Raw genomic sequence first — 26,739 nt, forward strand, 5'->3', positions numbered from 1 at the left:
GCTTTTGTTACTCATTTTGAGTACCTACTTGGAGCCTCTATTGGATATAGAGTCATTGTTCACTCAAAGTGTATATAGTATTTCATATTTGGTTGTCATTAATTTCTTTTAAGTACCATCCAATTATAAAAGAGTAGAGTATATATTCAAACCATTATTCTAGTTTATGTGCATTTTTTAATAGTGTCTATTTATGTATTTTGGATAAAGCATTTAAAATGCAGGGTGCAGTCCTGCCATCCTCACTCACACTTGGGAAATAACTTGATACTGCAGTAGTTTCATTGAATCCAAAGAGGCTACTCACAGAATAAATTGATACTTAATTTAAGTAAGGATGGCAGAACTATATCTGTAGGAACTTGTGCTTGGACAAAACTTTTGGGAGAGATTTACAAAGCAGAAAGGGCAGATGGGTGTCCAACTTCCATTGACGGTCAGTGGGAGTTGGCCACCTACCTTTAATTTGTGACTTTGATAATTTCCCCCTTCCTATTAAAAGCACACTAACAGAGAGCAACTAATGAATTCTCACAACATCGCTGTAAATTAAGGAAGTGTGTGTTCTGCAGCAAGCTTCTGAGGGACTACATCATCTCTGAAAACAAGGCTTTAAATCCGCTTGGCTTGCCTCTCCCTGTGTATAGGTGCCAGGCATGCAAGTAGGGCTGTACCCACCAGTACACAGTTCTGGCAAGAGATTTTTTAGCGGGTACCAGAAAGACTTGGGGCTAGCCAGGGCTGTGCTCTGCTCCTTAAAGGAGCAGAATGCGGCTAGGGAGGGCATTCATTCTTTAAATAGCTTTTAACAGCACAATAAATATGCTAACAAACTTAAACAAAGGCTTTGTTTAAGTTTGTTAACATATGTATTGTGATGTTACATTGGTCAGGAGTCCTCAAAAGGGGAGGAGTGGGGGGGGGGGAACAAAGGTGTTTAAACAGTGTTTTTTATTCTGTTTCTCCCCATGGATCTGAATCATCCATGACATCCGTACTGCATCACATCAAGTCCAAATCATTAGAGGAATGCCTCTGCTTACACGGACTAGAGGATGTTTGCATTCTGATGTCAGCTGAGTTCTGCAGCCTTACAGGAATCAGGTGTTGTCCCCAGTGTACATAGAATTCTTCTTTGCAGCCAAATTAGTGTAACGTGCATTTTGTTAACTGGAACTGGAGCAGCAAAACAAAGAAAACAAATGCCTCATTTTCCAGTTTTGTGGGTGAGAGACTATAAGTGCAGATTATAATGCCAGACACTGAGGGCCTTAAACCAGCTGCTCAGGAATCTGCCAAGAACTTTGCTGAAAATATGTTCCTCATCTTAGCAATGGAGCTAAGACTTATCACACATCTGCTCACCTTTATTCAAATGAAGCTCCTTCTGATCTGACAGCTCAGGCATTGTCAGTTTCATTCAGAACAATTTACAAACTTGGAACCTAATCCTGTAAACCCTTAATCATTTGACCAATCCCATGGAAGACAATGGGACTATTTGCTTGACTATGGACCACTCTTGTGGAATGGTAAGAGTTTCAGGAAGTTGAATCCCCCATTGAAATGCAATGTTTGGGTACAATACCATAAAACATTTTAGGATACAGTTGTACTTAAAATTTGTCTTTTAATAAGTCATACGTATGTTGAAATGACTCTTCACCCAACTCCCATATTCCATATAAACAGACTGAATATTACATATGTGGGGGAGGGGGGAAGTGAGTAGTTAAGCATGTTGACGTTTGTATAGACAAAGGGGGTGTCGGATGGGATGGGGAGAGCGTGGGGGCCCTGGGATGGGGGTGGGGCAAGGAGGAGTCACATGGAGAGGTCATGTGCCTCCCCCTTGTGTCCTTCCCATGAGTGCAGTACTGGCAAGAAATGATTTCTACTTGCACTACTGATAGGTGCTCAAGGGAAGATAATGAGCTAATGACAGGGACCCAGACTGAAGCTAGAGAAATTCAGATTGAAAATAAGGCACACATATTTAACAATGAGGATCATTAACCATTAAAAAAAACTTGCCTAAGAACTTGGTTGATTCTCCATCACTTGAAGACTTTAAATTAAGATTTGATGTCTTTCTAAATGATAAGCTATAGCTCATACAAAATATTTGGGCTGAATTCCAGAATCACTGGATGAAATCATTTGGCATGTGCTATACAGCAGATCAGATTAGATTATCAGAATGGTCCCTTTTGGCTTTAAAATCTATTAATCTAGACTTTCCTTACTTCCTCTTGTGGAACATGAATTGCCTTAAAAGTTTCATAAGGCATGTCTATGAGAACACATACTGAGCAGCAAATTGGGGTATAAAGCTACAGTGCCATGCAGGGCTGGCCCTAGACCAAATGGCACCCAGGCAAAGAGCATGATCAACGCCCTCACCCCCATTTATTAAACTTTTGAATGCTTTATTTTTATTTCATTTGTAGCCATTTCACGAGTTTGATGCATGATTTTCATGCATGACATATCCCTGTCATATAAGATGATAAATTTTCATGCTAGGATCTGTACATGTGTATTTATTCATGCCATATATAAGCACAAAAAATAATTGTTTCCTCTAAGCTTTTAGAAATGTTTTAATTTTAAGAATAACTGAAATGTACTAACATCAAGAAATTGAACTGTGCACCAACATTGGGTGGACTAGCGTGAAATTAGCGTTACAGTAGGTGACGGCCTTAGAATGTTAACCCTAGTCCTTTCGTTCAAAAAGTCGCTTTGCTCGCCTTTTGCCCTCGTGAACTGAAGCACAACGTCAGCGAGATCCAAAGACTGGGTAATGGGTTTTTAAAGTGATAAAATAGCAAGTGATATCAGTCTCTCATCGACCATCATTGATGGAAGGTATGTTTTAATGAGCCTGAGCTTCGAAAAGCTGTGTCCACCACTCACGACTGATTGGCAGCATGAGCAGAATCCTCAAAGCTATCCACACATTAGGAAAAGGGTCCTTCAGCTCTGTATGAATGAATGAATGAATTGTAGATCTTGGAGTGGAAAGTGGTTCCTATGTTGTAAAATATGATGGGTGTTGTCCAATTTGACATGGAGGTCTTTAGCATTGACGTTCGAACATTCCACATGTGTCAGCATCTGGTAAAGGTACGTATAATTGTCCAAGAGTATTTTTCTGTCCACCAGTAGCTTACTAAGGTCAATCAATTCCCCTGCCCCCGGCAGTCTTTTCATAGTCCAAATTTAATTTGTCCAAACTTTTCTTTGATGGACACTCAAGCAGTGTCAACAAGCGAGCCAAAAAATTCGTTTTAAATTTTTGTTCCAAGCTTCCCTTCACCTTATATCTCCCCTCGTAACCAAACTCTCTCTTCTTCAGATGAATGTGAGTTTCCTTAAAGACAGGCTTGTTTTCTGCCATTTCTTTGGCAGCAGTGATGGCATCTTCAAATCTATTGTCTCTGTAGGCCACAAAAAAATCAAGGCAGCTTCTCATCAAAGTAGTAGCAGTCACTATGTCCATCGACAAAGTTTGTAATGTTTGAATTGTTTTGCTGCCGTAGTGGTCCATAGCTTCTTTATGAACTACTCAGCATAGGTGCTCACACATGACATCATGTATTTCCCAAAGAGCAATACCAAACCCAGGAAATTACCATTATGTTCAGTGAACAACTTATACGAAAGCCAAATAATTCTTTGGAAGGAAGAGGGTAATTGAGATCAGATGTTTGAGCATGTTCCTCCAATTCTGGGTTTCTACATTAATAATGCGCTGGTTTTCTGCATCTATGCATTTATTCAGCTCGATCCTGGAGGACTCGACCTCCATACATTTGGAGTATGTTGTAAAATGTCTGGGTGACTTTTCATGTTGCTTCAGAGCATCAGCTAAGTTATACCAATAATTTTACCCAGAAAGCACAAGCAACAATTTGGCATTCTTGTCAAATATTTTGCAACAAAAACACAATACTTTGTCAGTTGATATTGAGTGAACTAGCCAAAGTCAATTAAATTTCTCACCATTCTCGAGCACTCTTTCACAGTTTTACGCTGAGAAGTGTCGCTTCTGCTCATTTACTGGAAATGTCATATCCCTGATTTTGCCTGGTCCATTCAAAATTGTAAGATCAATTTTGGCAGAGTTTAGGATCGCTGTCCATAAAGCAGGATCCAATGTATTGATTTGTGGTGTGCTATTTTTCTCACTGCTGTTTCTGTCATCATGCGAGGTTGATTCTTCTGTATTATTTCTCTCCTTTTCATGTAAACCAGATTTTAATTTGTCATAACTTTCCTTTTCATGAGAGCCACGTTCTTCTTTCTCATCACTCTCCTTTATGCTGCCAAGAAAACTGGATGATTCTCCATCACAATTGCATTCCTTATTTTCAGGTAAATCTGCTTTGCTCCTCAATTTCTTCTGCACTGGGATGATCACTACTGCCGAAAGCCCAGTCTATGTTCTTCTGTTTCAGATATTTTTTCCATCAGATTTGCCCCTTGCTGCAAACTAGGTTGCATTTGAGCTTTTCGCTTCCTAGACTGAGCTCCTGACGGCTTATTCAGGAGCATCTTTTATTTTCTATGGGGAGTATTAGGGACCGCAAAAGTCTTAAAAAGTCACCATACATTATGTGTTAAGCATGGCAAAAGAAGTAACAGTCTTTATTTTATATAGTTTCATGGATAAGGGCTCAATAGATATATCTGGCATCTCATAAAATATGTCATTTATTAGTCACTACTTACATTCTTCAAGTCTTAAAACACAAGTACACATTCACAATTATACAATAAAACAAGGTTCACAATATTGTAGCTGGGCTCTCACTTCACTTCACTTTGTTCTTATATCTCACTGGCTGAACTGGTGACATCCAGCCCCTTATATACCTGAGAGGCCATGGCTGACAACATTCAAGGACGTTCAAGGAAAATGTAGTTCTCGGAAAGTCTGGAAGGTTCCACGAGATTCTACAAAGGTTCAGAACATTCTATGTTAGTGAAAAATGAATCCAATGCAGAATATCTGAAACATTTTACTGCAGACATTCTATTTTCCCTTTTGTCACTAACAACAAAAACAGCACCCTGAGCCTGGTGCTCCCGAGCCCAGCACACCCAGGGCAGTCACCTGGGTCACCTGCCCGTAAGTCCAGCCCTGGTGCTGTGCACTATCTGTCTGTGGGGACCCTGAAGCTGAGCATATAAGTCCCCTAGTGCACATTAACTTACCTTGGAGTACATCAGTATGCACAAGGAAACTTTTAGTGCCCAGCAGCAGAGTCCATTCAGACAGATAATGCTTGGAATGATAGAGCAATGTAGATTTACACCCCAGGTTGCCACACAGTATGTGTTCATGTAGTCATGCCCTATAAAAGCTATGAGGTCATTCATGTTCCACAAGAGGAAGCAAGGAAAGTCTTAGAGCAGTGCCTTGAACTAAAAAGAATAGCATACCCAGCCATTACAGGGTTGAAATGATAACTTGCCCCCTCAGTTTTGATATTTGGGTACTTTTACTGTTGTGCAACTAGTGCACTATGAAGACCTTGAGAAATAAAAGCCTCAAAGAGGATTATAGGTAGCCTGAAAAACTATCAACAAGTTTGTTCGTTTTTCCTATTAGACCTGCCACATTTATGGGGAAATTGAAGGCAGGTGGGGAAACTGAAGTAGAGAAGTTAACTGACTCGTCTAAGACTCAAGGAGTGTCAGAGATGGGGTCAGTTACTCCCTGGCTCCTAGTCCTAAATTCACCTAAAAATCTGAAATTACTGAAAATTATTATGAGACATTAACCTGGAATCTTTGACCTTGGAAGAAATCAGTCTTACAACCTGTATAGAAATGTCCAAACATTTTTTGCTGAAATTCTTCAGAGGATATGCATTAAGTTCTAGGGCAGTTCCACAGTGTGTGTACAGAGAGCCACCAAAGACAGGATATTGTTTCCTACATTGTTTTGAGAAACCTAATAAAGTGTACCATCCTCTAGATTTGTGGTTCTCCAAGCCGGTCTGCCGCTTGTTCAGGGAAAGCCCTGGCGGGCTGGACCAGTTTGTTTACCTGCCGCATCCGCAGTTTTGGCAGATTGTGGCTCCCACTGGCTGCGGTTCGCCGCTCCAGGACAATGGGGGCTGCAGGAAGCAGCGCGGGCCAAGGGACATACTGGCCGCCCTTCCCGCAGCCTCCATTTGCCTGGAGCGGCAAACTGCGGCCAGTGGGAGCCACGATCGGCCGAACCTGCAGACATGGCAGGTAAACAAACCGGTCCGGTGTGCCAGGGGCTTTCCCTGAACAAGTGGCAGACCGGCTTTGAGAACCACTGCTCTAGATACTATAATTAATGTTTTATTACATTAAAATAGTCATAAATAAATGATTAGCTTACTTAACAAACTGGGATGGCAGAAGTGTGAAGCATTTGACAAAAAAATATGAGGACTCTAAATAGGGGTGGGGGCAAGGAAATAAAATTGGTGTCTGAGGAGAGATGTTAAAGCATGAAGGACAATAATATACTGCTGCATTTTCAACAATGACATTATAATTGTGCAGTGCTTCAAAATGGTTCCATGCATTGGGCCAAGGATAATGCAAGAGTATCTATTATGGTCCAAGGGTCATAAAAATGGACAGACAAGGCTGCTAATATGTTGTTGTGTTTGTTGCCATGCTTAGCTTTGTTGAGCATGTCATTGTGGAGGGGATTGTTGTCTGGGTTGTTTTTGTCCCTGTTGTGCCCTTTTCAACATTTATTGTTATAACACTATCTCTAATGTCCCTCCTTTTTTAGGAAGTGAGCAGCTAGTTAGACAGCTGGCAAGTTATGGTAAAATCATTAGCACCATTAGGAGGATTCCTTTGAGCTGTAAAGCCCCATAGGTTAAGCACTTCTAGTCCTTTTATAGACAGGTTTATATAATATTAAACAATGCTTCCCAGGTTCTAAAAGCTCCCCTGATGTATAGGCCTGGGGAGTGTGACTACAATGTATTTGTGTCTACTGAGGGCGTGGCCTGTTTTTGTTGTGCGAATCTGACACATTTAGTCAACCAGTGCCCTAAGAAGAAGCAGACTGCCCACAGTAATGGTGACCCTGTGCTTGGGAATGTGGGGTTTCTGAGAATAAAATACAGGTCGGGGAGGTGGCGGAGACATGGTCCCAACTGGCTCCAGATGTCGCTTCTGGGGATTAGTATCTCCTTTACAATCTGGGGGAGATGGTATTACTGGTTCTGTGGGTCCTGATTCAGTGGCCTCTTGGCCTGAGCCTATATGCAAATTGGAAGCTCATCCTGTTGCTATGGATTCTGCAGCCTTAGCTTTGGATTCTAACTTGCCAGCAAAGCCCCAGTTTAAAAAATGGCCATTGAAGGCAGAAGGAGCCCCAGTTTCTAAAGGTGCTACAAAGCGGGCGACTTCGGTCAGTACAGTTGGGAAGCATATTGTTGGGGTGCTGCTGAGGGTGGTTCTTTGGCTGGGGGCACAAGGACTTCTCAGCTATTAGTTTTGCCCCCTCACTTCCATCAGCTCCCTCCCTCAGGTTGCTCTGAGGTTCCCCATCTCAAGATTGGTCCTGACTTGGAATCTGAGAGTGCGGGGTCTGATGAACTCACAAATTTTTTGGGTGCTTAACTCTCTGAGGGGAGATATTCCCTGGATTCTATTGATAGGTTTCTGAATGAGGCTAAGGGGAAACATAGGGTAGAGGTGGCATATTAGTTTCCTGACCTTAATCTGTTTTTGTTGTCTGCTCAATATACTATGAGACATGTCTCTGTGTCTGAGTTTGACAAACACAAGCAGTATAGATTGAAAAATCCCGATGACCAAAATGTGTATCTCTTTGACAAATGGAAATGTTGGGGATTAATGGATATAGGCGAATTTGGTGTTTTTCTTTGAGATCTTGGGGATTTTCTTTTCTGTCTGTTTTCTTATTTTTCTAGTGATAGATAATTTGGTATGTGGTTCTCTCAGAGTAAATGCATGAAGGGCATTACAAAACGTATCACTATTGTTGAGTGCCTGTCCAGAAAAAGGTGGCTATTTCATTTTTGCAAGAGTTACACACAGAGGCAGGCAACCAAACAGGCTGGCTTGCAGGTTGGAGAAGGTAGGGTTTTCTGAGTCATGGTTCCACTGTGAGCTTAGGGGTTGCCATTTTCTTTGTGTACATGGTGAAGCCTTATTCAGTGCTTGTACAGGAATTTGTTCCAGGCTGTTTATTGACTGCTAGAGCTAAGTTTAAGCAATATCATCTTTTTTCATTAATGTCTGTGCTTCTGCTGTAGGGAAAGACAGGGTGTATTTTTTTCAGTGATTGGGTGTTCTTTTGGCAAATTGTTTGATAAGTGATATTTTAATGTTGGGGGGTGATTGCAATTGTACTCTCAATGAGCGATTGTATAGTAATCATCTGGAATCACATTCAGCAACTTTCCACTCTTCTACAGGCTTTTCACCTGGCTGATGTGTGGCAGTGTTTTCACCCTTATGAGCAGCAGTCCACCTGGTTGAGTGCTAGTGTTCACTTTTTCTTTATGGCCTGTTAGGACCGTTTTTATGCTTTTACTCATCATTTGTCTTGTTTGCTTTTAGATATATTCTCCTACTGGTACTTCAGCAATGGTTGGTCTCAGTTGTGTTGTCTCTTCCTCTATTCAAGATTGTCATCTATACTGGTATTTTAACACTTGCCTTTTACAAGATGTTCATTTTCAGGACTCTTTTAATTATTTTGGGGCAGCCTGGACTGCCTCAAAGGATGTTTTCCCCTCCTGGAGACAATGGTGAGGGGTGTGCAAAGTTAATATTAAATATTCTTATCAGCAATACATGCAGCAGACAACCTTGGGTCTTTCTTTGACTGTGGAGGAGTTAGGGTTGGGGATTGTGGAACCTCAAATAACCTTTCATGGCAGTAATGATGCTGGGTTGTATGAGAGCTTGAAATATATCTATATATAAACCCCAGCCCTTTCAGGACCTGCTGGATAGCAAAGTTCACCATGAACTGCTTTGGACCTCATTTTAGGGTCTTTCTCAAATTGATGCATTTACTCAGTCTTAATTTGGCCTGGAAAAGAAACATGCAGAGTGGAAGATGATTGGCCACTTTATGACATCATCAAGCCAAGTACTTTCAGATCCTGTGGGGATCAGGACTGTTGCTGTGGATTTTTTCTCAGACCTATATGCCGCAGAGACTCAACTGTTCCTTGAGAATCTTCCTAGAATCTCAAAGTTGGATATGGACAGACTTGAGCAGGACCTGACACTCTCAGAATTGACTTCTGCCCTAATGGTATTGATGGTTTGCCTACTGAATTTTACAAGCTGTTTTAGGCCCTTCTTGGGCCTGATTTGAAGCCATACAGGTTTTTCCAAGAGAGCATCAGGGAGAAGATATTGGCACTCAGTTGCTGCTGAGTGATTCTTGCCCTGTTGCCTAAGAAGGGGGATCTTTAGGAAGTGAAGAATTGGAGACCCAGGCCCCTGCTTTGATCTGATTATTTGATTTGGTAATGCACTCTGATCAGATCTGTTATCCCACCAACAGTTTCATTTTTGATAACCGTTTCAGCTGTGGGATTTAATTTTTGCCTCAAAAATGTTTGATCTGCACATTGGGTTGAATTTACTTTCTCAGGAGAAGGCTTCTGATCATGTAGATCACGGATATTTGTTTCATACCCTTTGCACATTTAGTTTTGGGACCAAGTTTGTCTCCTGCATTCAGTTATTATATAATGATAAATATATTCTACTTAATGTGAATGGGTTTTGAACACCTCCTTTCCAGTCTGTATGGGAATCATACAGAGTTGTTCCCTGTCTGGATTATTGTATGATTTTTCTGATGATCCTCTGTTAAGTATGTTGCAAAAGCACCTTTCTGGCCTTTCTCTCCCTGTTCCAGCTTTGTACTCCAGTGAAAGTCTCTGCATACAAGTAATAAACATAGTCATGCCATGAGCATGATTAAAATGTCCAGATTTTGACTGAATATCAGCACTCTTTTGAGCAGGCTGTCTTAGCTCTCATAAACTGTGGGAAGAGTGACACACTCCGCCTGGTGGCTTAGCTGACCTCCTGCCCCTGACTTTTCTGGGTGTGTGGGGGGGTACTATGGAACCAAGGCAGCTTTAAAGCACTGGGAATTATTCTGTACTAGATTATATATTGGAATTGGGAAGGAGTTATGGACAAGTTGGAAGTGAGGTTGCAGATGTCAAACTGATATTTGCCTCAAGTCTCCTTCAGAGGGCAGATGTTAGTCATTAAATATTTAATCACCTCTGTGTTGTGGCATAAGTGTGTTTTTTTGGATACCCCGCCATTCCCTTTTGAAACAATTCAGAAGTTTCTTTTAGGGTTTTTTGGGGATTGCTTCATGGGCTGGGGCAGAGTACTTTGTATCTGCTTGTTGTGGAAGGAGATTAGTGTCTCATTGATCTTTTGAGCAAAGTTATCTACTTTTCGATTAAAGGCTTTGAAGTGTTTATGGTTAAGTCTGTTCCTTGGAGGCAACTGATCTTTGCTTTTCTTTGGTGGGTAGTGCGCTTGGGTTTTCATCTGAAAAGTTTTTGCTGGATCCTGGTGCCTCTATTTTGAGGTATTACTTGTTTTTTGTCAAAGTCTTTTTAACACTTTCAGATTTTTTAAACTGAGGTCTCAGGATAGGTAGCTAGAATTCTCAGGGTCTCTTGCTGAGTCCCTTATTTATAACGCAGTCACAAGGATTACTAGCCTTGTTTCTAGGAGTCTTGTCTCTTCCCTTATTGCAGCAGGTGTAATAAAACTGGTTCATTTAATTGACTTTACTAATTTTACACAGATCTTGGTGGATATCATTGCTGCCAAGCTTGGGTTTCATTCTATTTGCTGGATTTCTCAGTTTTATCAGAAGTGAAATCAGCCCTCCCCAGGAGCAATATTGCCAGTCTTGACAGTCGCCTCCTTGAGCAACCCATGCCTGATAATACCAATGTTTCTATTTCTTCGGTTTGTACTCGTGCTGTGGGTTGGGATGTTGACACACCTGGCAGTTTGCTTGCCTTTAATGGATTTTATTAATTTAATTGTAACAGTTTGGGCCATAAGTCATTGAATCATAGAATCATAGAATATCAAGGTTGGAAGGGACCTCAGGAGGTCATCTAGTCCATCCCCCTGCTCAAAGCAGGACCAATCCCCAATTAAATCATCCTAGCCAGGGCTTTGTCAAGCCTGACCTTAAAAACTTCTAAGGAAGGAGATTCTACCACCTCCCTAGGTAACGCATTCCAGTGTTTCACCACCCTCCTAGTGAAAAAGTTTTTCCTAATATCCAACCTAAACCTCCCCCACTGCAACTTGAGACCATTACTCCTTGTCCTGTCCTCTTCTACCACTGAGAATAGTCTAGAACTATCCTCTCCGGAACCACCTCTCAGGTAATTGAAAGCAGCTTTCAAATCCCCCCTCATTCTTCTCTTCTGCAGACTAAACAATCCCAGTTCCCTCAGCCTCTCCTCATAAGTCATGTGTTCCAGACCCCTAATCATTTTTGTTGCCCTTCGCTGGACTCTCTCCAATTTATCCACATCCTTCTTGTAGTGTGGGGCCCAAAACTGGACTCAGTACTCCAGATGAGGCCTCACCAATGTCGAATAGAGGGGGACGATCACGTCCCTCGATCTGCTCGCTATGCCCCTACTTATACATCGCAAAATGCCATTGACCTTCTTGGCAACAAGGGCACACTGCTGACTCATATCCAGATTCTCGTCCACTGTCACCCCTAGGTCCTTTTCCGCAGAACTGCTGCCTAGCCATTGCGTCCCTAGTCTTTAGTGGTGCATTGGGGTCTTCCATCCTACGTGCAGGACCCTGCACTTATCCTTATTGAACTTCATCAGATTTCTTTTGGCCCAATCTTCCAATTTGTCTAGGTCCCTCTGTATCCTATCCCTGCCCTCCAGCGTATCTACCACTCCTCCCAGTTTAGTATCATCTGCAAATTTGCTGAGAGTGCAATCCACACCATCCTCCAGATCATTTATGAAGATATTGAACAAAACCGGCCCCAGGACCAACCCCTGGGGCACTCCACTTGACACCGGCTGCCAACTAGACATGGAGCCATTGATCACTACCCGTTGAGCCCGACAATCTAGCCAACTTTCTACCCACCTTATAGTGCATTCATCCAGCCCATACTTCTTTAACTTGCTGACAAGAATACTGTGGGAGACCGTGTCAAAGGCTTTGCTAAAGTCAAGAAACAATACATCCACTGCTTTCCCTTCATCCACAGAACCAGTAATCTCATCATAGAAGGCGATTAGATTAGTCAGGCATGACCTTTCCTTGGTGAATCCATGCTGACTGTTCCTGATCACTTTCCTCTCATGTAAGTGCTTCAGGATTGATTCTTTGAGGACCTGCTGCATGATTTTTCCGGGGACTGAGGTGAGGCTGACTGGCCTGTAGTTCCCAGGATCCTCCTTCTTCCCTTTTTTAAAGATTGGCACTACATTAGCCTTTTTCCAGTCATCCGGGACTTCCCCCGATCGCCATGAGTTTTCAAAGATAATGGCCAATGGCTCTGCAATCACAGCTGCCAATTCCTTTAGCACTCTCGGATGCAACTTGTCCGGCCCCATGGACTTGTGCATGTCCAGCTTTTCTAAATAGTCCCTAACCACCTCTTTCTCCACAGAGGGCTGGCCATCTTTTCCCCATGTTGTGATGCCCAGCGCAGCAGTCTGGGAGCTGACCTTGTTAGTGAAGACAGAGGCAAAAAATAAAATTGAGTACATTAGCTTTTTCCACATCCTCTGTCACTAGGTTGCCTCCCTCATTCATTAAGGGGCCCACACTTTCCTTGGCTTTCTTCTTGTTGCCAACATACCTGAAGAAACCCTTCTTGTTACTCTTGACATCTCTCGCTAGCTGCAGCTCCAGGTGTGATTTGACCCTCCTGATTACATTCCTACATGCCCGAGCAATATTTTTATACTCTTCCCTGGTCATATGTCCAACCTTCCACTTCTTGTAAGCTTCTGTTTTATGTTTAAGATCCGCTAGGATTTCACCGTTAAGCCAAGCTGGTCGCCTGCCATATTTACTGTTCTTTCGACACATCGGGATGGTTTGTCCCTGTAACCTCAACAGGGACATACTCTTGTAAAGCTTTGTCATTTTAGAACACTTGTTTATTGTCCTGATTAAGTGTGGAAAACATGGATTCTGGTGACAGAGTCCATCCATTCAGTCTGGCAAGCTGTATACAAGCCTCTGATCATGAAGAGGACCGTTTATCTCTAATGGACAATTTTTCTCAGGACTATTGCCACAAATATGGTTTGCGCATCATTTGACTCCAGAGGTGTCCATGTCATGTCTTTTTTGTGATGCAAAGAAGACTGCTTTTCATATGTTTCTAATTTGTTCCAGGTTCACAAACAGATATATGGTATGCCTGGCAAACTTTATTTTGGGACGAGCAGAGGGCTATTTTGAGAAAGCAGACAATGTAAATTATTTGGTACTGGCATTGCCGATGTTCTTTTTTTTCCCCCTTGTTTTTAGTGATTTCACCTTTGTTTGGAGTTTAGATATTATACTCATACACCATTTGGATCAATTTATTCAGCAATGGGCTATTGGAAATGTGCTTTGTACTGTTAGGGATGGGAAATTGTTTTTTAATTTGTATTTTTTTCCTTGTTTTTATGTGTTTTATGTACTGATTTTATTAAAAGTGTTTTAAAAGTCAAAGTCCCTCTCTATCCCTCGCACTGGCAGCCATGTGCAGGTTACTCTAATCACACAATCTCATTTTCCAACTCTGCTCTACAGATGGTAGGGCAGTGGATGGTATCAAAATAGATCATTTCATCATATAATGATACCCCAGTGATATGACAAGAAGTTATGCATTAATTACATTTCTGGTGGGATGGGTGATTTAACTGACTAAGAGCTGTGCACAATTTCAATGCATATTTTATACTGCAAGGGGGAAAAAAAGGATCAAGAAAACAACAGTAGGCCTGTCAGATAAATAGAAAAGTGTTTATAGGCAGGTCAAATACAGTGTCCCTGTACATCGAGGAAAAAAAGACCCTCAGTATTAAGAACTATTCATTTTATTTGTATTTATAAAATATAATGTACAGCTAATAAATCATTTAGGAAAAATCATGCTATAAACAAAGTGAGCGTACAGCTGTATCATCAGGGACATCTGCCATGGAAACAGATGTGCACCACTCACCCACTCAAGCAACTTTGTTTTCTTTTCTGATTAAAGAATGGAGCTGATTGAGTTTGCAGGTTGACAACTGCTATCATGACAAGGTCATTAATGTTGAGTGAAGAGTTTGAAGTATGTTCTTTCACTTTTCCTCATATTTTTACATGAAGCAAAGGGAGTATGCAGTATACTGAGATTTTTAACCATTGTACTATAAAGAATTTAAACCCTATCACACACTTTTAAGCCCACTGTAGTAATTAAGGTTCTTTTAAACTTAAGAACACATTGCTTTGTTTTCTCTCAGGTCTCTTAGGATTTTTTTTAAGCTTTTATGGTTGAGAGGTGCATTCACCTGATTATGCTAAGGTAGTACCTACTAGCACACTTGTTTTTATAACCATTTTTCCACAACAGGTAGTGCCAAGGTTCCAATTAAAGCTCGTCTCAAAACTCGCCTGGTACCACAGGAAGACTTACGTTAGTACTTCAGATTTATCAGGATAACCAAAAAACTAAATCTGAGTGACAGCAGGAATGTATCACTAGTGTGGCTTGGTTCAAAAGAAGGAAGATAGGTAATAGTACGAGGAAAGTGATAGCCAAGAATGAAACGCTGGATGAAATCTCAAGAGTCCTAGAGGGCTAATATTTTTACATTTCTGACTTGGAAGAGGTTAGGTTTCATTTGGTTTATTGAAAAAGCTTTGTCAGGAACGGGAGAAGTTTCCTTTGGATGTCTAAGGAAGGCCACAAAAATAAAACTTCCAAATGAAGGTGATCATTAACTAAATGTATTTCATAATTTGTTAAAAGTGCCCTGTGGATCACAGACTATTTGAGTGAATTACTGCTCCTGGGGTAATCTCATAGATGTAATTAAAGACAAAATACAGTGCCAATATCAGATCACTGAAATATAATAACTACAATAAATCCCTCGAATAATCCCACCAGAGTTACACTAGGACTTCAGAGGCTTTTAAAAATATGTACGAAAGTAAAATATGGATGGGATCTTTATGAATGATTCTTCCTGAAAACACAAAGTGCCTTATTCTATCTCACTTACACTTTTCACCTGTACATTAAGACTAACTACATTTAAATCTGTTGGCCAGATCCTGCTCCCTGGTTCCAGCCTCCATGCCACCAAGAGGACAGAGAGCTGCCCTAATAAGCATAGGGGGCATTCTGCTCCCTCCCTTCGCAGGGGTATTCCTGAGCAGGCCAGAAGTGTGGCCGGGGCATGAGAGGGTATGAGCAGAGAACAGTGTGCTCTGACAAATGCCAAGTAGCAGAGTGACCCATAAGAGTCTGTTCTAGATAGTCTAATTTGGAGTAAACCTTAGCTGAATTATCCTGAGAAGAATTAGTTCAACCCCAGGATGAGGGTCCAGCACATAGTGCAACCTGGCCAGTTCCAGGGATCTGGCTTAATGGATTTATCTTTTATAGTATCATGGCCAGGTTTTCAAGAGTTCAGTTCCCATTTAGAGAACAATAAGTGCTGCTAGATGCTGGGCACTTTTAAGGAACTGACACCAATTGGGAGTGCTAATCATTTTTGAAAATCTCTTCCATGCATTCTCCAAACCCTGTCTCCTTGATGTCTGGCTCTTCACTTCCCCATATATTATGCACCTTTAGGAGCAGTGAAGAACTATCAAAGATGTAGCCCTAGTGAATAGAAAATGTATTTTGTAAGCAACTGCTTGGCTTCATCAATTATTTAATTAGGAAAGTTTCTTTAAAATGTAAGAAACCTTAAGGGATAGTATGGCCGCTGGGCCAAATGGCCCTCAAGAGCTCTTTTGTTTGTCTTTTTTTTTTCTTTCCTGTTTCCCTGACATAACTTTTTATTCTCATGTTTACTTAGCTCTCAATTTGCCTCATAACTTGTGTCCTTGTTAGTTATCTCTCTAATTAAATTATCCACAAATTGTTATGATCTCTTTGAAAAATATATTCTTTTAATGCCATCTCCCTTTTACTTCTTAATTTCCTATATTTGATTTTTTTTAAATTGCTCTTTGAATTTTTTATGCACATTTCACATTGTGAAAGAATGTTCATGGGTCATTTTCAGTGAGCCACTTAAAAGCTACTGTGTTGTGGTAACACCTTTTGGAATGAGCCATGGAGCACTGATTGCCTTCCACAACAGGCAGATACAAAATACTCTGCCTCAGCCAATGAAGCCATCCCATTGATCTGTGCGGATACCAGGTTCGTTCCTCTCAGAACCCTTCTCCCTGACAAAACGGCTCCAGAACCTCACTGTCAGGAACTCTCCCTTGCGAGAGCTGCTATGGGAAACCCCTCTTAAAGGGGTGATCGCCACCATGGAGGGGTCTTTGCGAGAAAGGTAACAGAATCCTAGCTAAGCTCCATGGGGCCAAGGTGCATTCCCCTCTGCCACACAAATCCTAACTCTACAGAGGGCCTCCATTGGGTCGCAGTACCATAAGATGGTGCCTTCTGTGTGGGAGGGATGTTGCTTGTGAATTTTGGGGGCACAATCTGACCCTGAATGAAAACCCTGATGTTTGGATTCCCTGCAGCAGACCACTCTTCAGCTCCCCCATCTCAATTCTTTGTAGTTTATCATTATCCTTATTTATAGTTTCAGCCCAGGAGTCAGTGCTCAGACCCAAAGCAATATGAATTCATTTGTAAAGGTGAGATTTGCAAAAAAATATTGTTTTAATAAAGTGCAGATTAACCACTTTCCCTTCATCTAGTAATTGTGTCAATTCCCTCTTACTCATTTGAAGGCTGCTACATTTATGAAAAATGAAATGTTAATGGATGACAGTGAAAGCAAGAAGTTGATCCACAGGGAGAGCATCTTTTGGCAGAAATGCCTACAAAAGTTAACTAAGGGAAAGGGGGGAGGGAAACAATGAACAGTGATTCAAGTTAAGGTTAGCCATCCTTCAGAACAGTCTGGGAGAAAGAAAGCTTAGGTGTTTTAGGGAGAGGCCTGAAGACAAATTTAGCATTTTGGGGCAGGAACCATCTTTTTTGTTATGTGTTTATAGCACAGTGGGATGCTGATCTGTGGCTGCCCTGGTGCACCACTGCAATACTAATGCTACTAATAAATAATCTATAGCCTTCAACATAAACATTTTTATTTTAGTTTCTGAAATTCAATTTGTTCAGTCCAGTCACAAATCCCTTATTGTATGATGCAATGCTGTGTACAAAACACTCTCTGGATTTGGTAAAAGGCACAGAGGTCACTCACTTATTATGGTATATTGAAAATTGTGAAATTTACAAGCTATCATTTTAAATGTAAGGGATTTCCTGGTCCTGCTTGCAGCCTTGCTGTTTTGTAGGAAAGCATGCCATTTGGGTCTTTTTCTGCAAAGAACCAGTCTGGAGCAAGGTTGGCTGAGATGTGCATCTCTGCCTTTGGGATCAGTTTGTTCTGTCTTTGTCTCTTGTGTGTTAGTGTTCTGGATTCTAAGAAGTAAAGTAGTGTTATGTTGCAATCTTCCAGAAAGAATATTTTACATTTTTACAGGTTTCAGAGTAGCAGCCGTGTTAGTCTGTATTCGCAAAAAGAAAAGGAGTACTTGTGGCACCTTAGAGACTAACCAATTTATTTGAGCATAAGCTTTTGTGAGCTACAGCTCACTTCATCGTATGCATCCAGTGAAGTGAGCTGTAGCTCACGAAAGCTTATGCTCAAATAAATTGGTTAGTCTCTAAGGTGCCACAAGTACTCCTTTTCTTTTTACATTTTTACGTAACTTGCCTGTGTGTATGATGTGAACATATCACTTATCAGAGTCCAGTATTTTATATTAAATTGTGTCAGTTTACACACACAATTATTTCAGAGCCAGAACTTCCTGAATTGTTATTGTTGGTGGATGTTTTTTTTTAAGCAAGCGGGACAAAAAGAAATTCAGTTACTTTTTTCTTTGATAAATGTCTGTTCTTTAGCCTTTTTACAAGCATTCCCTTTTAATGTATTTTGGAGAAGAATCCAGGTTCTTTTTTCTTTGTATATTTGTACTGTATATCCAAGTCTAAGAAAAAGAAAAGGTTATTTGCTAAAAATGAACTTCTCAGAGATAGGTTTGCATGCTCATTTCAGCTGGAATTCTTTGTCCAGAAACTTACAGCAATTTGTGTCTCTAAATATGAACACATGCCTTTTTAAATGTTTGGCTGGGAGCAGACATTTCATCATTTGGGAGCATTGTGACATTATGCTGTGTGACACAATGTAATGACCTTATCGTTTGACATGATGAATTGCTCACTCCCTCTTGAAAATGTAAATAGATATGCCTTTAGTTTGTGCAGATTAGAAGCAAACTATTTGCTCTATACAGAAGTATTACACTGTTTAATACTAAAAAAATGTATTGTTTAAACAGTTCTATCCTTTTTTCCAGGACTTGTTTATAAGCTTTCATAGTGCCTTTAGAGTTAAAACATTGTGAACATGTACACAGCTCAAAGCAAGTTTACCCTCAGTCATAAGTCTATTGGATCTTTGCTTCCAGGCACTGTTTCTGGCAGTCAATTCCATTAAAGAGCATCATAAATAACAGAAGTATGTAAAGCACCTCACTTTAGCATACAAATTCCTTGAAATAGCATTCACAAAGGTTTGTTTTTTAAAATGTATATTTGCTATAATTATTTTTATCAACCTTCTGGGCTGGCCATACAATTTTAATCAGTTATCTTCATGCAACCAAATTTGTTGTGAATGTGGACTGAGAACTCGACCTCAAACAGGAAGGAAATGCCTGATTCAAAGCCCTCGAAGGCAATGGGAATCTTTTCATTTACTTCAGTTGCCTTTGGATAAGACCTTGAGTTTTCTCATTGAAAGATATGCTGCCAATACGTCTATGCTGCCAGTGAAACAGCTTTTGCATAATATATAGGAATTGGGCAGTATCCCTTTAAATAGTTTGGGAAATGTCTAGTGTTTTGTATTGTAAAAATCAGCCAGATCAACAGTGTATGTATGTAACTAGGCCTTGTATGTTGTGTAAACATGGCTATTTGTACCCCTGTGGTTCATTCATACAATTCTCGTTGTGCAAAGAGCAAAAGACACAACACTTTGTGTGAGTAGTGGACTAACTTTGAGTCTTTCCTTTTCTTTTCTTTTTTTTAACTCAAGAAAAGTGTGCACTGTCTTTTTGAATCCTTACTAACATCCATTAGCCACACCAGGGGTCATAATGCAGTCTTCCTACTCTTCCATTTTGCTAGAATATTGATCAGTATTGATTCCAAATGTGTGCTCTGGGAGAGAATTATTGTAGTTATTACAATATGCAATTGTTCATGGCAAACTGCCACATGATAAAGAAAATGAAGAGCTACAATTTATTTTTAATAATGTGGAGATGGAAAATTATGGGGAAACAATAGTCTCTCCATAATTAAGGTTGATACTTATTTTTCACTATAAACCCAATTTTGGCCCTTGTCAAAATCCTCAAGAAAAGGTCATTCCACTATAAATTTTGTATCAGTGCTCTTTGGCCAGAAGGGTTTATTTCCCTTTCTCAAATCTGAGATGATTCGGAACAGTTTTTGAAATATGACACTCTAGGGAATTAGCAGATTTACACCAGGTTTGAGAATTCTTCTAACACTTTTTTTTGTCACAATTTATCTGGAAAAAAAATTGCTTGTGCTAGAAACCTCAGAAACATTTTCTATATATCTAATATATTCTCTTCAACCATCAATTTTACAGTTATAATAAAACTATTTGTTCTTAGTAAAAGATGTAATGTAGGGTTTTAAACATGGGACAAGGAGCTGGGAAGTCCTGCGGTGAAATCCTGGGCATACTGGAATTTTGTCATTGACTTCAAGAGGCAAAGATTTGCCCCTCCTCCGACTCCCTCAAATTTTAATCTGAGCTATGATACTGAGTCTATCTTTGGCCAAATACTTAGGGCTATATCCACAAACAGATTTAGACACCTAACTGCCACTTCATGCACATCAGGAAGGGCTTCACAACTAAGGATCAGAGGCCACAATTCTCTCCTCAGGATTTTCATAGGTTGCTCCCCGCTCAGCTTGCTGCCTTTTGTAAATCCTATTCTTTGGCAACTATCTCTCCCCATGCATTGTATAGGGAGCCTCGGTGCCTATCTCAGAGTGAGGATTCCACTGGGCTGCTGGGCACATAACATTGGCACTGCAATGCTTACCCTACATACCAGTTGTGGATCTAGGCCCAGATTTTTAAAGGTGTTATGCAGTTGCTGCACTCAGTGTTGCAACACTTTATTTAGGAGTCTAAATCTCATTTTCCAAAGAGAGTTAGGTGCTTGGAGACAAAATTGCATTGACAGTTGATGGCATTTAGGATACTAAGTGCCTAAATGTCTTTGGAAAATCAGATTTAGACACTAAAATCAGTTAGGTGTGGCAACGCTCAGTATAGGAATGCCTAAATACCTTAAACAATCTGTCTGCTAGGCCTCAACCCTCAGCTTCTATTTGCCTTTTTAAAATATAAGAATAATAATTCCAATCTCATCGGGGTGTCAGTGAAATCTGCATGGAAGCTACCTTGAAGATCAAGCACCTGATCCTGCAAACTGCAAAGCACCTTTGTTAGGTACTCAGCACACTCCTCTCCAGTGGGGGCTGACCTATCAATTCCCAACAGCATTAGAGAGATGCTAAGTGTTATGTATAACCCATGATGTTTATTGCTCATGGTTCTGCCAACATCTAGGTCCTTAGAGATCGTTTTCCTCTTAATATATACCCTTTTCCCCCACAAGGGAACAAAGTTTAATTTTCTAGATACCAGGATTGTTTTGTTTGTCCTTTTAAAAAGATTGGGACCACATTTCTTTTTTTTCCCCTTCAAATTCTCTAGTATCTGCCCTAATGCCCATGAATTTCAGAATAATTATTAACAGTGGTTCAGCTAGCTAATTGGCTTATTCCCTGTGGAATGCCTGTGGAAGGCAAAAAGATTCAAATGTTGGTTACCTAGAAACAAGAAAAAAGAAATTAATGTAAGATTTACCATGCTTTCGTCGTTTGCTGAAGATAGAATTTTCATGTGCTTTAGGAAAAAGGCAATATTCTCCACTCTTGCTTTTTAATTTATGATCAACTTTTTGCATATTTCTGCTGTACTCTTATAGTTATGATGAGCATAAACATACATTTTCTTGATGAAAATCATTTTCTTTTCATGAGTACACTTGCTGGCTCCTCATTACTTAAACTGCTTCAAAGGAATCTCCTGGGAGTGGCTTAGTCTATTCCCTTAAGGTCAAGAGCCTCACAAGTGGATGTAAGAAATTGAGTTATAGGGCAAAGATGAGTGAAGCCTTTAAGAATTTAGCAAGAAAAATCCTCTTGATAAAGAAATGCATCTAATTTACAGTGTGTTATTTTAATGCATAAATTGTCTAATTATATTGTATCTCACAGGCAAATTTCCTATTAATTAATAAAAAAATTGGGGCCAATGCTGCACTGGCTTGAGCAGTGCTTATGAGTGAGTGGAGGAAATGAACTGTAGAGCGGCTGTTTAAGTAAACTCATTGTGCGCTGAAATACATTTTGACTCCTGCACAGTCTTGAAGAATGAGCTGGATTTTGCATATAGGCACAAGCCTGTACTTGGGGCAGGACAGAGCTGAACTACTCCAGGGCAGCACTAGAATATTCTGTCTCAGAGAAGAGAATGCCTCATGGAGCTCCCTGTGCATGATCGGGGTTGGAGGGGGGGGCAGTTCCCACTGGTACACCATATTCTCCACCATGCCGTGCTCCTCACCCCTCCTTTCCCCCTTGGAGGCACAATAAAGCCCTGGGGGAGTAGTTAGGGAGCTGCAATTCTGTTAAGTCCTTACAAAGGCCATGCAACTCCCTCCCCTTCCAGGGTACATCTGTCCAAAGGCAAGGCAAATGCTAGCCCACGTGCTCACACTCCCCTTACTTGCTGCATTGCTACAATGAATCTAGCTTTAAAAGAGGACCTTTCTGGAGAGAAGAACAGGTTTGCCTTGGTGAGAATGAACTTAAACCAGAGCCTGATCTTCACACATGAGCAACAGCCATATGTTTTTTTTTTAAAAAAGAGAGCATGCTGAGGAATAAAACACCCAACTCTAGAAAAGGAGCAAGCCTTCTATTCAGCTTTTTCTAAATCAGGTGTGGTAGGGACCCTATTGTTCAAACACTCCAAACAGACAGGATACCACAAACATATCCTCCTTATGGCCATCACTACTGTTCTCTCTCTCCTCACTATTGGTACTGCTCTGAGGATGATGTGGTGTTCCATTTTGGTAACACAATCCTTTAACCAACATGAAGTGTACTAGACATCCTCTCCAATACACAGGAAGCCTGCTCAGCCAGAATTAATGGACTAGTAGCTGGCCACAGTTTGTAGCTGATACGGTTGCCACTTTTTAGGAAAGGGAGTAAGTACCTTCCTCTCACTTAAAACTCACCCACATACCTGTCACATGGCCAGATACTCACCAAATATGGATGTTTGTTGCATCTAGGATATGGACAAAGATATTAATTACTATAATTAGGCTCAGGTCTGCTGTCTTCACTCAGTTACAATTCTTATTGAAATCAATGGAAGTTTTACCTGAGTGAGAACTTGAGGATTTGACTCTTGAGTGGGGTTTTGCTTGCTCACAAAAAAAGAGCAAGAACCTGATGCCAACCCCTTAAATGTGAAATTACCAAAGTGAACTAAGAAACATACACCTAAACACACACACACACACATTCATTTTTAAGAAGATTTCCTTTTTAACTTGTTGGTTTAGTAAATTATGAGTACTCCACAAAGACAAATCTGTTTTGCTTTCCTTAAAATATTAAACAAGGACTTAAAAATTCCATTGTGATGAATGAAATACAAAAGGATCCAAGTCACAACAGAATTTCAGCAGATTGTCTCAAGTGCAGAATGAGTCATTGTTTGTAATTATAGGTATAATTTGTGTGCAACTACCAAATTTTATGGTAGGGATTGTTTAGGGTGGAAACACATATTTCTAAAAAAGTGTATAAGAGATTGGTGAAAGGCTGACCAATTAAGAAATGTATTATTTATTATTGGTCTACTTTTGCTTAGCACCTTAAAGTGTATTCAGAAAGTTATTGCACAAAAAGGAGACAGGTACACTGTCCTCAAGGGCTTTATAATCTACTCATTGATTCTACAATTTTTACTCATACTAAGTAACCCCACTGATTTCAGTGACCATTATTGAGCATCAAGGGTGTCACAACTGGGCTGTAAATGGCCTAAGAAAATTATACAACAAAATGTCTTTTGTTTTTCTGATTTTTGCAGAATTTGCTAGATTTTCACATTCCATTTAACATTAGGATTTTTGCTAGTGAAAAAGAGGTTTTGATGCTTGCTGTCTTGTGAGTATCTGCTAGAACAAAAGGCAGATGCTTAAATGCATGAGCAATTCTATTCGTGGGTGTGGTCCTATGTGACTTTGTGAATTAAGTTACTCGTATTCATAAGACTTTGCAGGATCAAGTCCTAAGTGGGATATTTCCTGGGCATGAACAAAAGTAGGGATGAAAAGGAAAGGAGAGATTATGGAGATGTGGTAAAGGAAGATATGACAGATATAGCAGCTCTTGGTACATGAGGAGCAAAGAAGAAAGAGAAGTTAAGGATTGCAGAATTGATGGCTGGCGACAAGGAAGGATTTAGGAGTTTCTACCATGATACAGAAGGAAATGTGCAAAAATCCAGGAGGAGAGGGAGGATGAGGGGTTCTAATTTAAATAAGAGTTTATTACTGCCTCTTTGTCTTGTTTTCTGAATCTAGCCAACAGATGGATGGGTAGAGGAATGGATAGTTAGCATCATTCTTTTGGCCGTTCAACTGGCCTTGGTTTCCTACAGTTTTGTACTTTATTCATAGATTTTAAGGCCAGAAGGGGCCATTAGATCTTCTAGCTTGATCACTGTCTAACACTATAGAATTTCACCTTGTTACCCCTGTATTGAGCCCAATGATTAGTGCTTGACTAATATATTATAGTTTCTTTTTATAAACCTGAGCTGTAGCTCACGAAAGCTTATGCTCAAATAAATTTGTTAGTCTCTAAGGTGCCACAAGTACTCCTTTTCCTTTTGAATCCTATGAGAGAGAATTCTCATTAAAGAATCTTCTAAAATCATGGGAGAATTAGAGCCACCAGGCTCTGACACTGCTGTAATTTCCTGTCCTCTGTCTTGCCTGACTCCAACCTTATTTCCCTCAAGTCTATGCAAAGCATCACAACAAATTCCACAACTACCATTCTTAGCATGTTGTCTATCTTCTACAAATCCCTACAACCAGCTCTGCATCTTGCTCCTTATCCAACTCCTCAGCAAACTCATTTTCAAAGTTTTGCACCAAAGTTTTTGTCTGCCTTTGCCCGCATACCAGCGTTAGTCACCCTACCCCTTCATTTCCCTCCATACTCTTTTAACTTCATTTTCCCATGAACACCTATATGTGATTTTATATGCTACTATTCCCAACACCAGGAATGTCCTCCCTTATTAGAATATCTCCTTCTCCTTCTTCAAATTCCACTTTCCTGGCAGTCTTTCCAGCTGGGAGGGTAAGATTATCACAAGACATGCAGTTTTATGGATATTTAAAGCAATATATTTCATTTGCTTGTTTTGGTTGTGGAAAGAAATCTCACAGCATTCTGACAAAAATTCATGTAGCTCTGGTACCAGCCACTTGCACTTATCGTTTCATTGCCATTGTTCTGTCAAAATCTATTTTGCCGTATTGATATCGGTGCCCAGATTAGAGCTGAGAAAGAATGGTTTTCCCATCCTCTGAAATTTTTCAATATTTCAAACACTTTTCCCATCCCGAATTAGGACAAAAGTTGAAAGTTCATTTTTTTTTTTTGTGAGCTGAAAATCTGAAAAAGAAAAGTCAGTTTGAGTCAATCAAAATGTTTCATTTTGATATTGACCATTTTTATTTTTACTTTCTAAACTATAATTAGCCTAAATTTCAAAATAAAGTTATTTCAAACCTGAAAACTGGGATTTTTCATTTTGAGAAAGTCAAAATGAAACCTTTTGACAATTCAAAAACGTTTTTTTGAATTGAGACATTTGTCAAACCTTTCCCACTAAAAGTTTCAGTTTTGATGACTTTCCAGTGAAAAACATTGATGAGGACACAGCAGCAAAATGAGGACAGACACATGAATGGAATTAAGTGGAGGACTGAAACTTTTATTAAACTTTAACACAGGGGAGGAGTGCTACCCACCCATCACACACACTCTCCTATACCAGACATTTAATTGGTTCCAGTGTGAGGGTTACAGGGCTCCTTATCATATCCTTATCATATAACCCGTAATGGGGGGCAGGTTCTCTGAGTCCCTCACACAAGGGAGAGAGAGGGTGCAACATGGTGGGATTCTCAGTCCACAAGGGCCACAAGGCCTCACTCTATGATCCCAAGGCCCCATCACCAAAATCCCAGGTCTTTTTACCTCTGGAAACTGTTCATTTTTTTCTCTTCACTGCACTGGAATCTGACCAGAGGGGGCACCAGCAACTACCTCGGTCACTCCCCACCCAACCACACTGCCCGATTTCATAACACCTGCCCAATCCATGTCTTCACATCCATCCATCCATCAAGTTGCAGTGGGGAAGGTTTAGATTGGATATTAGGAAAAACTTTTTCACTAAGAGGGTGGTGAAACACTGGAATGCGTTACCGAGGGAGGTGGTAGAATCTCCTTCCTTAGAGGTTTTTAAGGTCAGGCTTGACAAAGCCCTGGCTGGGATGATTTAACTGGGAATTGGTCCTGCTTTGAGCAGGGGGTTGGACTAGATGACCTTCTGGGGTCCCTTCCAACCCTGATATTCTATGATTCTATGATTCTATGATCTGTCAGCACCTCCATCTCCAGGAATATCTTGATGATCCCTTATTTATTTTCTTACTAGACTTGCCCACATGGGCTGGGTATGCTGTCACTGAGTGCAGAGGTGGCATGAGCTGATCCCACTGCATGCCTCTTCTGGATGTGAACAGCATTGGCCCTGCAGTGCAGCTGAGATCCTACTGCAATCTTGGCTGCCTTCTTGTAGCCTCAATGCACTAAAGAGTGCCTGCAAATCCAGATATTGCATATAGTTTATGTAGCTTCTGAAACAAATACATGCTGTTCCCTACCATCTTTCCCTTGATGCAGATATATGTCCTGTAACACTTTGATTTTCAGCGCCCTATTGCCTGAACCTACCGTTGACCGAAACCTCTGTAGTCGCTGACATTGCTGCCCTGATCCTGCAAGAATGAGTACCAATTTTTTTGCGGGGGTGGGAAAGACCACAGCAGTGCAAGGTTATTGTCAATACTGCACCGAATTGATACCTTGTCAGGCAGCTATCATAATCATGAATGAACTGAGGTTCCAGCTGAGGCCCTGCATAT

The sequence above is a fragment of the Lepidochelys kempii genome, chromosome 1, assembly GCF_965140285.1.
Source record: "Lepidochelys kempii isolate rLepKem1 chromosome 1, rLepKem1.hap1, whole genome shotgun sequence".
NCBI lineage: Eukaryota > Metazoa > Chordata > Testudines > Cheloniidae > Lepidochelys > Lepidochelys kempii.